The 11,878-nt window shown below is 33.7% G+C and overlaps 1 long non-coding RNA gene across 1 annotated transcript in view; it reads left to right on the top strand.

The window, feature by feature from the left end:
- The first annotated feature begins 899 nt into the window (after positions 1 to 899).
- Positions 900 to 11,878, top strand: part of LOC127155062 (uncharacterized) — a 14,412-nt gene continuing 3,433 nt past the window's right edge. Inside the window, exons 1-2 of the long non-coding RNA XR_007825531.1 lie at positions 900 to 1,016; positions 2,983 to 3,075. This is a non-coding gene — a long non-coding RNA (uncharacterized LOC127155062). The remainder of the gene's footprint in view (positions 1,017 to 2,982; positions 3,076 to 11,878) is intronic.

The following is an 11,878-nucleotide window of genomic DNA, read 5'->3' as shown; positions in this document are numbered from 1 at the left end:
CAATACTTATTGTGCATTAGTCTGTCTCTCCCATTTACCTAACTGATTTATCAGTTAACATTGCGCTCCGGAGAATTGTCTTGATCACTTTGAGTTTCGAGAACGAATGATAAAATTGTATGGCAAAATCTGGTGACGATTTCCGCTTCCATTAAAACAGGTTGTCAGAGAAGCGCAGCAGCGGACCAGGGCACAAAAACATAAATATATTTCACTTTAATCATTAACGGGTTAACAAAACAAAAGGGGGAAAAAATGTGCTGAATTTCGATTCATTGTGACACGATGCAAAGTTCACGTACACGAGGCGGAAAGCCGTTTTCTTTTTTTGTAAATGCTTTACAGTTTTCTTATTTTTTTCTTTTCTGTCCTTTTTTTGCCAAAGCTTTACAGTGATGAATGATATCTTGCTTGTATGAGCAACCAGCATTGGTATAAGTTACGAGTAACAGTTGGGAAAAAATGCTGTGATCGCGCTGGCGCCTCACGCACAGACACAACGTTTTAGCTACCTTGATATTGCAGCCTGTTCATTATCAAAATAAAATACATTTAAAAAAAACATATAAAAACATGTTTTTCAAAAGGATTTTTTTTTTTACAAGTAGCGTGTTTTAACTTTGTCGGCGCCACACGACAAATTCCCGACAGTAAATTGCTGCCGTGTTCTCCACAAAATTCAAATGATTTGCAACGGTCGTTTTGTCACGTCCGGTGTAGACACGGTGTAACGAACACATCGCGACATGTCATGTCCGATTCTCGAACAAATGACTCTTATGAACTAATTCTTTTTAGTGAGTCATTTACAAAGATTCAATGAAACAGTCGCATTCGTTCGCGAGGTGGCGGTTTGAATCAGACTCCGTCAGTGAATCGTTCAGAGACGTTACTAAATCCACAAGTGACAAACTGAAATGAGAGTCATTTCTTCATTTTAATGGTAAATACTTAAGGTTCGTGAGACTTCAGTGCGTTTGCTCACCGGTTGTTCCACGTGTTCGCCAAATAGCAAGGTAAACACAACATTTAATGTTTTCAGTGGTATTTTTATGCCACAAATAAATGACTCATTTTCACATTTATTCAAGTCGGGAGCCCTGGGCCTAGTTTCTTTTCTGAAAGCGCTTGGATTTGCTTGTCTTGAGACTGGGGAATTATTGTGCTGTATTAGCCAAATGAACTTTCACTGAATCAACAAAAGCCTGTCTATTTGAAGGTGCTGAAGGTAGTTAGAAATAGTGAGATATTTCCAGTTTCTTGTGTTTACTCTTGGGCAGGAAACATCTGAACCAAATTGTTTTAATTTAGTCCAATTCCTCATCACCTGGAATTTGAACCACCACATTTCTAATTATATGCCAACTGGAAAATTCTGATGTTATTTCACTTCTCATTCTCTTATGGAAATTTAGATTTGAGCAATATGACATGAATATATATTTTTGTGACCAAAATATATTTTAAATATATGCTAATTGTATGTGGTAAACCATGAAGCTTAATGAAATATATATTTGAAATAGAAAGTATTAACTTTTGATGTACCAAAATACAAAAATACATTTGGAAAATACATTTCCAATCTTACAGTAGCCTACATTTAGGCTAAATGCAAATGTGGATGGACTACTAGAGATCAAAACTAGATTTCCAATAGTTTAATAATGTTTAATTTTACATATGTTACCCTGGACAGCAAAACCAGTCTTAAGTAGCATAGGTATTTTTGTAGCAATAGGCAACAATATATTGTATAGGTCGAAATTATCACATTTTTATTTTATGCCAAAAATCATTAGGATATTAAAGATAATATTCCATTTAGATATACAGTAAATATATCAAAACTTATCAGTAATATGCATTGCTAAGAACTTAATTTGGACAAATTTAAAGGCGATTTTCTCAATATTTTGATTTTTTTGCACCCTCAGATTCCAGATTTTACAATAGTTGTATTTCGGCCAAACATTGTCCTATCCTAACAAACCTTATATCAATGGAAACCTTATTTATTTAGCTTGTATGTATAAACTGATGTATAAATCTCAATTTCAAAAAACTGTCCCATATGACAGTGGTCCAGGGTCACATATAAATATTGATAAATATAAGGTATGTTCCTTTTATTTAAATGTGTTTTGTTCACACGTGTTAAGTTGTTCTGCAAATGCGATGTTGAATTGGGAAAAATATATATTATAAATGCTTTTAAATATATATATATTTTTAATATATTTTCAAAAAATGGGCAAAAATATATTGGTTGAAAATATATTTACATAAATATATATATTATTTTGAAACATATTTAAAGATTTATTTGACAATATCTCTTGCCACAAGTTAAAAAGAGAACATTTAGGAGGACAAATCAAACAGATTTTGAGTGTGCTAGATGTATCTGCATTGCTTTCTTCCACAAAACACATAAAATGTTAGGCAGAACATACTATTCACTCCTTTCTGAATAAAGTAAGTGAATGAGGACAGCTTTAAAAGTTTAATAAAAGCATGACTCATTCTATTCCAAGAATTCACAAACTAAATGATAAACAGACTGAAATAGTTAGCAAAAAAAGTTCAATTAGGCACAAGCACCAGCAAATTCGCATTAAGCTTAATTATTATGCATAATACTACTGCATTACATTTGTTTAATACAATTGTACACCCGTCGCCAAACACATACCTATATGCATCTTTGTGCAATCTGGACACGGTGTCATGTAATTGGCTGTTTGCACAATGCAAGACTCACAGCATGAATAATGAATCTTGATAATTCCTGACTAATTGCACCAGCTGTGAATAATTTCTTTCATGACAATAATTACCAAGGACCCTCTCATTTCCTCAGACGCACTGAGCAGGACCAGTGCCCAAAACTCTTTAGCAAGGCCTCTGTTTGTATTCGGATGGCACTTCGCCACAATGCCTTTGACACTCACCGATATATATTCTGTCAATTATGCTTAGAAGCAGCTCAAAGACGACACACAAATGAATTTATGGATTGAGGAAGCCATGCGTGGACAGCCAGACGGACGGACAGACAGACAAATCAATACTGTGAGTCTCGAAATTCACCCCAATGCACAACATTATGCAGCTTCTTCTGATTTCCAGAGTTATTTTTTCTACTTTTCCCTATCCTTGTTTCTTTCAGTCCAACTGTTTTTTTAATAGCTCTCGCTGATGGTTGCTTTAATAACTGCTGTGTTTAATATTAAATGAGGAGAGGCCAGTAAACAGGGACTTTGCAAGCATCCCACAGGAAAATCCATCCTACCTGCTAAGGTTTCCGTCGGGCGCTTGGCGAGCCATTGTGTTCATCCTACACAACAACATATTTATCATTCTCAAACCGTGAGGGGAAAATGGCCGAATTGACCAATTATTCAGAAACGGAAGTGCAGATTGTGCATAATGTCAAGTTGGCGAAATGTGCAGAACTGGCTGCTGCTGGACGGAGCCGTCCGTTTAGCCAGCGTGCCTTTGTTGCTCAGGGGTGATTTAATATTTAGAGTAATTGGACTGGTGCTGTTCACCCCGGCGAGGTTCGGCTGCTAAATGTGTGAAACGTTTAAAAGCAGTCAGATTATAAAGGATTTATTACACTTTCGCCAGGCGGTCAATCGTATACATCTGAGGTGGTGAACCGGACAACTCACAAAGCGCTATTTATTGTGTAAAGCGCTTTTTTTCAGGTCACTGTTTTTAATTATTGTTATTTCCTAGCAAATAGCCACGGCCATCCCAGTGCAGATTCTCAAGTGATTTTCTGCAAGTCTAATTTCCTGTCTTGGCAAGAAAAAATGTTTGCTAACAAGTAAATGTGCTAAAACAGTGACTGGAATATTTTTAAAGTCACACACTGAAGTGAAAGCCTTGTTAAAGGAATAGTTGACTCAAAAATGAACATTCTGTCATTAATTACTCACGCTCATGTCATACCAAACCTGTAAGACCTTCGTTCATCTTTGGAAAACAAATTAAGATATTTTTGATTAAATCGGAGAGCCTTCTGACCCTGCATAGACAGCAACGTAACTGAAACATTTAAGGCCCAGAAAGGTAGTAAGGACATCGATAATATAGTCTATGTGACATCAGTGGTTCAACCGTAATGTTATGAAGCTACGTAAATACTTTTTGTGTGCAATGAAAACAAAAATAATGACTTTATTCAACAATTTCTTCTCTCCCGTGTCAGTCTAACAACAATAATATCCTTTCTGCACTGTAAAAAATGCAAATGCATATTTTCCATTTTACAAAACATTTTGAGTCTCAAATACTAAAAAATGCTCTTTTCTTGAAACAACATAAAAACCCTTGTGAGACCAACAAAATTATCCCAAATGTTTTCCCAACTAGTCAAACACAGTTGTCTGAACAAAGAATTTCATATTGTTGAAATGTTAATGCTTTGTGAGTTCCCAGCATGAATAAATTATGCAGTTTATAATTATTACAGTTATTTGCTGTTTGCTAACTTAATTTAAACTTTTTGTTGTTGTTTTGTCATTATTGTTAGTTGTTTATTGCACTGTGATGTAAAGAGCTCATCTTTTTAACATTTGTTGATTGCAACCGTTCTTGAGGTTTGTGTATCTATGTTCAACCACTTATATCTGTTTGCTGGATATCTTAGTCTTGTAAGATGTTTTACAAACAAAGACAATGTTGTCTACATATTAGGCTATGTTCACACTGTCAGTTTTTGGGATTGACAACCGCAATTACTTGCAGGTCTCGAAATGTCCCGTTCACACAGCAGCTAACAGTCACTTTTCGAATACTGTCTGTATGAATGTGCAACAGGAATAAAGCCTGTATTACTTACCAGTAACGTTAGCAACAGAGTCCAAAGCAATATCAAAGACAGCGACGTCCGTAAAACTGAAAGTATTACCGCTTTCTGACGACAAGAGTCCAATCAAGCCGTGAGTTCATCCATCAAATCATCATTAACCAACAGCAGCTTTTAATTTGAATGGAGAGCAGAGTATTTGAGCCGCGCACAGGATACAAAACTGACAGATGTGTGTGGCTCCGGTGGAGACTGGATATAAACTTTCAGATGACACACAGCTGATTTCTCCTTCACTGTAAGTTACCAAAACCACAAATTAAAGAACGCAGCACAAGGTAGACGCGTGTTTGTGCGGCAGAGCGGCTCTCTCACACTGAATGACATGACAGACATAGTGCGCATGTTCCAAGAATGCGGTTGTGAGTCCTGAAATTTTACATTTAATTTGTCACACCTGTAAATAACCGTACTGTGTGTGAACCGTATTAAGGACTCAAATACTGTATTGACAACCGTATTCTGCTGCTGTGTGAACGTGGCCTTAGACTAAGTTATCTTATTTCTATAACAATTCACTGTTTGTCATTTGTAAATGAACAAAAAATTGATACAAACTGTTTCAGTTGCTGTGACAATACTTTTTCTATTAGCAAAATAAGACAATCAGCATTGCATGAACTAACAAATTTATGTTGGCTAAACATATATCTTTACTGAGAAAAACTAAAAAACTATTATTGAGAGAACTCAAAAGTCTTGCTGCATCTAGCTGCCTTACTTTTTTAAGTTTTATTAACTATTTATTTTTTACAGTGTGGGCCTTAAACGTTTCAGTTGTATTGCTGTCTACGCAGGGTCAGAAAGCTTTTGGATTTCATCAAAAATATCTTAATTTGTGTTCTGAAGATGAACGAAGGTCTTAAAGGTTTGGAACGACATTTGCATGACCAACTAAGCCTGATGTGAAAGTCTTCCTCCCTCACGAAATTCCAGAATGTGTAAATTCCTACTGAAATGACTAAATTTACCTGTGAAAATTCGCTATACAACAATAAATGTGACCCCATCTTAAATGAATAGTTCACCCAAAAATGAAATGAAAATTTCCTGAAAATGTAAAATGTACACTCAGGCCAACCAAGATGTAGACGAGTTTGCTTCTTCATCAGATTTGGAGAAATGCAACATTACATTATTTGCTAACCAATTGATCTTCTGCAATGAATGGGTGCCGTCCAAACAGCTGATAAAAACATTAAAGTAATCCACACCACTTCACTTGATTAACATCTTGCAAAGCGAAAACTGTGTGTTTGTAGGAAGCAAATCTATTATTAGGAAGTTTTTGCTTTAAACTATCACTACGAAATACGAGTCCATAATCCATAATAATGCTTTCTCCAATAAAAAAACAGTCCATCCCGTTTTCCTCTCACATCAAAATCCTACCCACATAATTGTTTAGAGCTGTTTTGGCTTGCAAACAGTGGTTGATCTGTGCATATTTCTCTCCTGATAAAGGCAATATTATGAATAGCAGACTTGTATTTTAGCTGGAAATGGCGGTTTGAAGTTAAAAATGCATTAATGATGGATTTGCTTCTTACAAACACACAGCTTTTCTCTTAAAAGACATTTAATTAATGGATTGTAGTGGTGTGGATTAGTTTTAACAGCTGTTTGGGGGTCATTCCACAAAATTGGTGCCTTTTCCACTTGGAAAAATTGAAAAATAAAATAAATTTAATCAATATCCAAGAAATACAGTCACCTTAAAATGACAAGGACCTGTATTGTACCATCTCAGGCTATGTAATTTATTATTTTATGACTATTTTTCTACCTCATATTTTGGTATTTTTGTCAACCCTGTTACCGACACAAGCATTACTAGATACTACAGTTAATTAAAACTCATATGCCACTGAATGATATAGGCATTAGCTCAGTAATTTCTGAGGATGACCTTTAAAATGTTTGAATTTTACAGTCTATAAAAACAGGGTCAAACCTAATCAGTGTCATCCCTGTTACCCACGTCAAAACCTGTTACCCTAAAAAGTAACAGGTTTGACAATTTCAAGCAAATTTGCTAATTGTTAGCTAATAGTCAAGTTCAGAAATGCACATATTGTACACTTTGGCACAATTTGTATTGTGCCATCTCAGGCTATGTAATTTATTATTTTATGACTATTTTTCTACCATATGTTTTGGTATTTTTGTCAACCCTGTTACCTACGCAAGCGTTACTAGATACTATAGTTTAATTAAAGCTCATATGCAACTGAAAGATTTAGGCATTAGCTCAATAATATTGTGAGTGTGACCTTTAAAATGTTTACATTTCACACAGACAATCTTTAAAAACAGAGTCAAACCTAATCAATGTCATCCCTGTTACCCATGACAATTTCAAACAAATTTGCTAATTGTTAGCTAATAGTCAATGACTATTATTATTTATGACTATTATTCTACCTCATGTTTTGGTATTTTTGTCAACCCTGTTACCGACATAAATGTTACTAGACACTGTAGTTTAATTAGAACTCATATGTCACTGAATGATATAGGCATTAGCTCTATATTATTCTGAGAGTGACCTTTAAAATGTTTGAATTTTACACAGTTAATCTTTAAAAACAGGGTCAAACCTAATCAGTGTCATCCCACATACCCACTCTAAAAAGTAACAGGTTTGACGATTTCAAACAAATTTGCTAGCTAATATTCAGGTTCACAAATGCACACATTGTACCCTTTGCACAAATTGTATTGTGCCATCTCAGGATATGTAATTTATTATTTTATGACTATTGTTCTACCTCATGTTTTGGTATTTTTGTCAACCCTGTTACTGACACAAACGTTACTAGAAACTAATTAGAACTCATATGCTACTGAATGATACAGGCATTAGTACAGTAATATTCTGAGGGTGACCTTTAAAATGTTTCAGTTTTACACAGACAGTCTTTAAAAACAGGGTCAAACCTAATCAGTGTCATCCCTGTTTACTTGTAGATATTGATTAAATGTAAGAAATTGTTTACATTTACATTTTAAAAATGGTAACAGGGTTGACATTGCATGATGTCAATGTCCCTGCCCCTCAATCAAGCTTCATAAATAATAAAAAATATAACATTATAGAGGAGTGAGAGAAACATGCTTGTGTTTTAAGTGTTGGAATCCTGCTTGAGAGATGATGTAGCCCCTTAGAAGTGATGTCACTTAAATGTACTTTATTTTACAAGGGTTTTTTTTAAGAGAGTTATAGGGCTGACATGAAATCAGGGGACACCAATAAAATGATTTATATTTTATAGAAAAAATGCATACTTATGCCAAAAACATTGCTTAATGAGACTATATTTAGAACAATATGCAAATGTGATTTTTATGTCATTTTGCCTTCATTTTGCAAATTAAAAGTCCTGCTGAAATAGAAAAATCATAGTGAGGGACAGGTCAAAAACTTTATCCTTACCAGCATAAATGCTATTTAAATTATTTAAAAAATAATATTAAATAGATTTTTTTGATGTAATATTGATTAAAGCATACATAGTATTGTTATGTTTTTAAAATGCACATTTATTTGTTGTTATGTTAAATCTATATTTGATTATTTCTTAGCGACGGAAAAGGCACCGATTTTGTGGAATGACCCTTGGAATCTCATTCTGACGCCACCCATTTACTGCTGAGAAAGATATGTACTGTTACATTTCTCCAAATCTGATGAAGAACCAAGCTCATTTACATCTGGGATGGCCTGAGTAAGAACATTTTAGCAAATCTTAATATTTTTTTTGTGTGAACTCTAGCATATGCAGAAGTAATGCTGCAAGCACCGACTGATCATAAAAACATACTTTTGAACAACAGGTTTCCAATTGTTTGAACCTTAAATGGCATGCCTTTGTATTTCTCAGAAAATGTTTGTTGCAGATTGTCTAAGAAAGGCTTGAATGACAATAGTTAAACAACAAAAGACAAAAAATCAGTTTGTGGATACAAAGTGTACTTAATCTCGCAACCTTGAATCTGAAGTTACAAATACATAATACTGTGTGTACGATACACTCCGTTCAATCAAACCTCTGTGTTCACATGCGCAGAACAACACCAGACCTAATCCTCTGAATTTCAAGGACTGGAGTGATTTTTGAAAATCCAACCGTGAAATGAACAAAGACAAATGTTCATTACAGATGCTTCAATTTAATTGGACAGAAACACATGATGATTTAAAGGCTTTTGTTCAAATCAGCAACAATCCAACCATGTGGTCAAACACATTTGGGTGATTAGTAATCAATGACACGGACCGGATGCTGTTCTTCTTTTCATTATCTAATTCCCTCTTGTCATCGAATGTGGTTCAGTTACATGATTTCTGCTGTTGTTTAACTATTTCAGTCTCGTGTGTCTCTCGTTCGAAGACATTCAGGAATGAGGGAAAGAAAGTTTCGGTATTGATGCACAACATTCACAAGTCTTTCTGTCATCACACCAAATCCACCAGTGCAAACGTATGAAATCCATTGTTTTCAACCAAAAAGTCTTTGATCCAAGATGTCTGTCAGTCTCAAAGTGGGATGCACATAAACACAAGAGCGTTCACTGATATAAAATATCTTAACTAATATAAAAATAGGTGTTTTACATATAAATATGACAACATAAATGAAAACAAAACAGTGTCACGAGTCTCTGAGGTACTTGCCATGTGGACAGTTCAGTATGATTTTCCCAATCATTTCTATTTAATATCAGCTCTAATTCTGAAGTCCATTATAACCAGCCTGCTAAAAGGGTAATGACACATTAGAGCATAAACCACGTACAGCAGACAGTTTGAACTGCAGATGACACCAATCAATTATGTGACACGTCAGGCTCAAATCATTGACAATATTAAGCCAATCTGTCCTTTGTGAAATATGACACTTTAAATCTAGTGTAAAGTAGTGAGAGTGAAAATTAAATATTTACAAAGATAAATGCAACATTTGGCATACATAGTGAAAAGCAAGAGGAGTATTTTGTACATGCGGCTCACGGTATTCAATTTGCCGCGCGAGTCATAAAGATTGTGCTGAATCTGAAAGTGGTTTGGAGACTTGAACCGCCACTGCGGCTGGTTTTTATGGCCACATGGTTGATTGAACATTCACTTTCTTGACTTTTTAATCTATCAAGTATTGAATTTGTTTAATAAAAAAATATTAATAAGCAAGAATCTATTAGATGCTAATAAGTGGCAGACCTGTGTCACAACTCGAAAAGCTTTTCAGGGAAACTGACGAAGCGAAGCTAATGAAGGTTTTGAAGTGTGTGCATTGAAGAAAACTGACTCAATGTCAAGTTAATCTCTCATTAAAACATCAGTTTCAATAAACTGAAATATAGAAAATGTGTAATTTTATTGCACCTTTAAAACAGTGAGTCACTTTCTGCATTAGCTGAATAACTTGACAACTTGTCTCTGAAATGACATGGAATGAAACAAAATCTCAACCTGTGGTTGAGCTAATTACAACCTTTAGATCGAGATCTAAACCACATTTTAAGGAACAGTTTACCCACAAATGAAACTTGCCATTATGTACTCACCCTGTAGTATGCTATTTGTTTGTAAACCACAACATATATATATATATATATATATATATAAGTAATATGCATTGCTGAAAAACTTCATTTGGACAACTTTAAAGGTGATTTTCTCAATATTTAGATTTTTTTTGCACCCTCAGATTCCAGATTTTCAAATAGTTGTATCTCGGCCAAATATTGTCCTATCCTAGCAGTAAATAAGGTCATGTGGTGAACAGTGTGGTCATGTGACAAAAATATAGCATGCTATGGTAAATTTTAATTTATTGAGGACTATTTTGGAATAAACTTAGTTACTTTCTATTTTTTTAATGTTACTGTATTTGGAAATAGTGGCAGTATGCAGTAATGTTATTATTGTTAACTAAAACGTACAATTTTTTTAGTGCTGTCAAACGATTAATCGTGATTAATCGCATCCAAAATAAAAAAATTAGTTTAAATATTTTCAAAATATATACTGTATGTTTGTGTGTGTGTGTGTGTGTGTGTGTGTGTGTATTTATATATACATAATACATATACACAGCACACACACCTATATTATGTAAACAAAAACTTTTATTTTGGATGCAATTAATTGCGATTAATCGTTTGACAGCACTAATAAAATTAAATGAAAATAAAAAAAAAATGCCTTGGCAATTAACTAAAATAAATTGAATTACTAAAACTAAAATAAAGCTAAAAAAAAGAAAAGAAAAAACTCATAGAAATGACAAAAGCCCATAATAAAATAGTGCGGTCAAACGATTAATCACGATTAATCGCATGCAAAATAAAACATTTTGTTTACATAATATATGTGTGTGTACTGTGTATATTTATTATGTATATATAAATACACACATACAATATGCATTTTGAAAATATTTGCATGTATATATATATATATTTATATAATTGAAATTATATATAAATATATTTAATATATAAACATAACATTTTCTGAAATATATACATGCATGTGTGTGTATTTATATATACATAATAAATTTACACAGTACACACACCTATAGTATGTACACAAATACTTTTATTTTGGATGCAATTAATCACGACTAATCACTAAAAATGACTAAAACAAAAGTTAAAATAAAAATTAAAAAATATAAAATAAAAGCTCACACAAAATATGAATGAATATTATAATAGTATACAAACAATACTACATTAAAACACTGTTATGCAGTATATAGTGTGCAGGTTAAAAATAATTGTGCAATATATAATGACTTCAACTAAAGTCAACTGTTGTCATCTAGACAAATTCTGGTGAATTTATGTATTTTTCTGTCTTTTTAGCTTGAAATATGGGTTTGAAACAAAATAAGGATGAATAAATAATGACATATGTGGCCCTGGACCACAAAACCAATCTTAGGTAGCATGAGTATACTGGTAGCAATAGCCAAAAATACACTGTAT

Source organism: Labeo rohita, chromosome 23 (genome assembly GCF_022985175.1).
Source record: "Labeo rohita strain BAU-BD-2019 chromosome 23, IGBB_LRoh.1.0, whole genome shotgun sequence".
Classification (NCBI taxonomy): Eukaryota; Metazoa; Chordata; class Actinopteri; order Cypriniformes; family Cyprinidae; genus Labeo; species Labeo rohita.
This window is presented reverse-complemented; position numbering and strand designations above follow the sequence as displayed.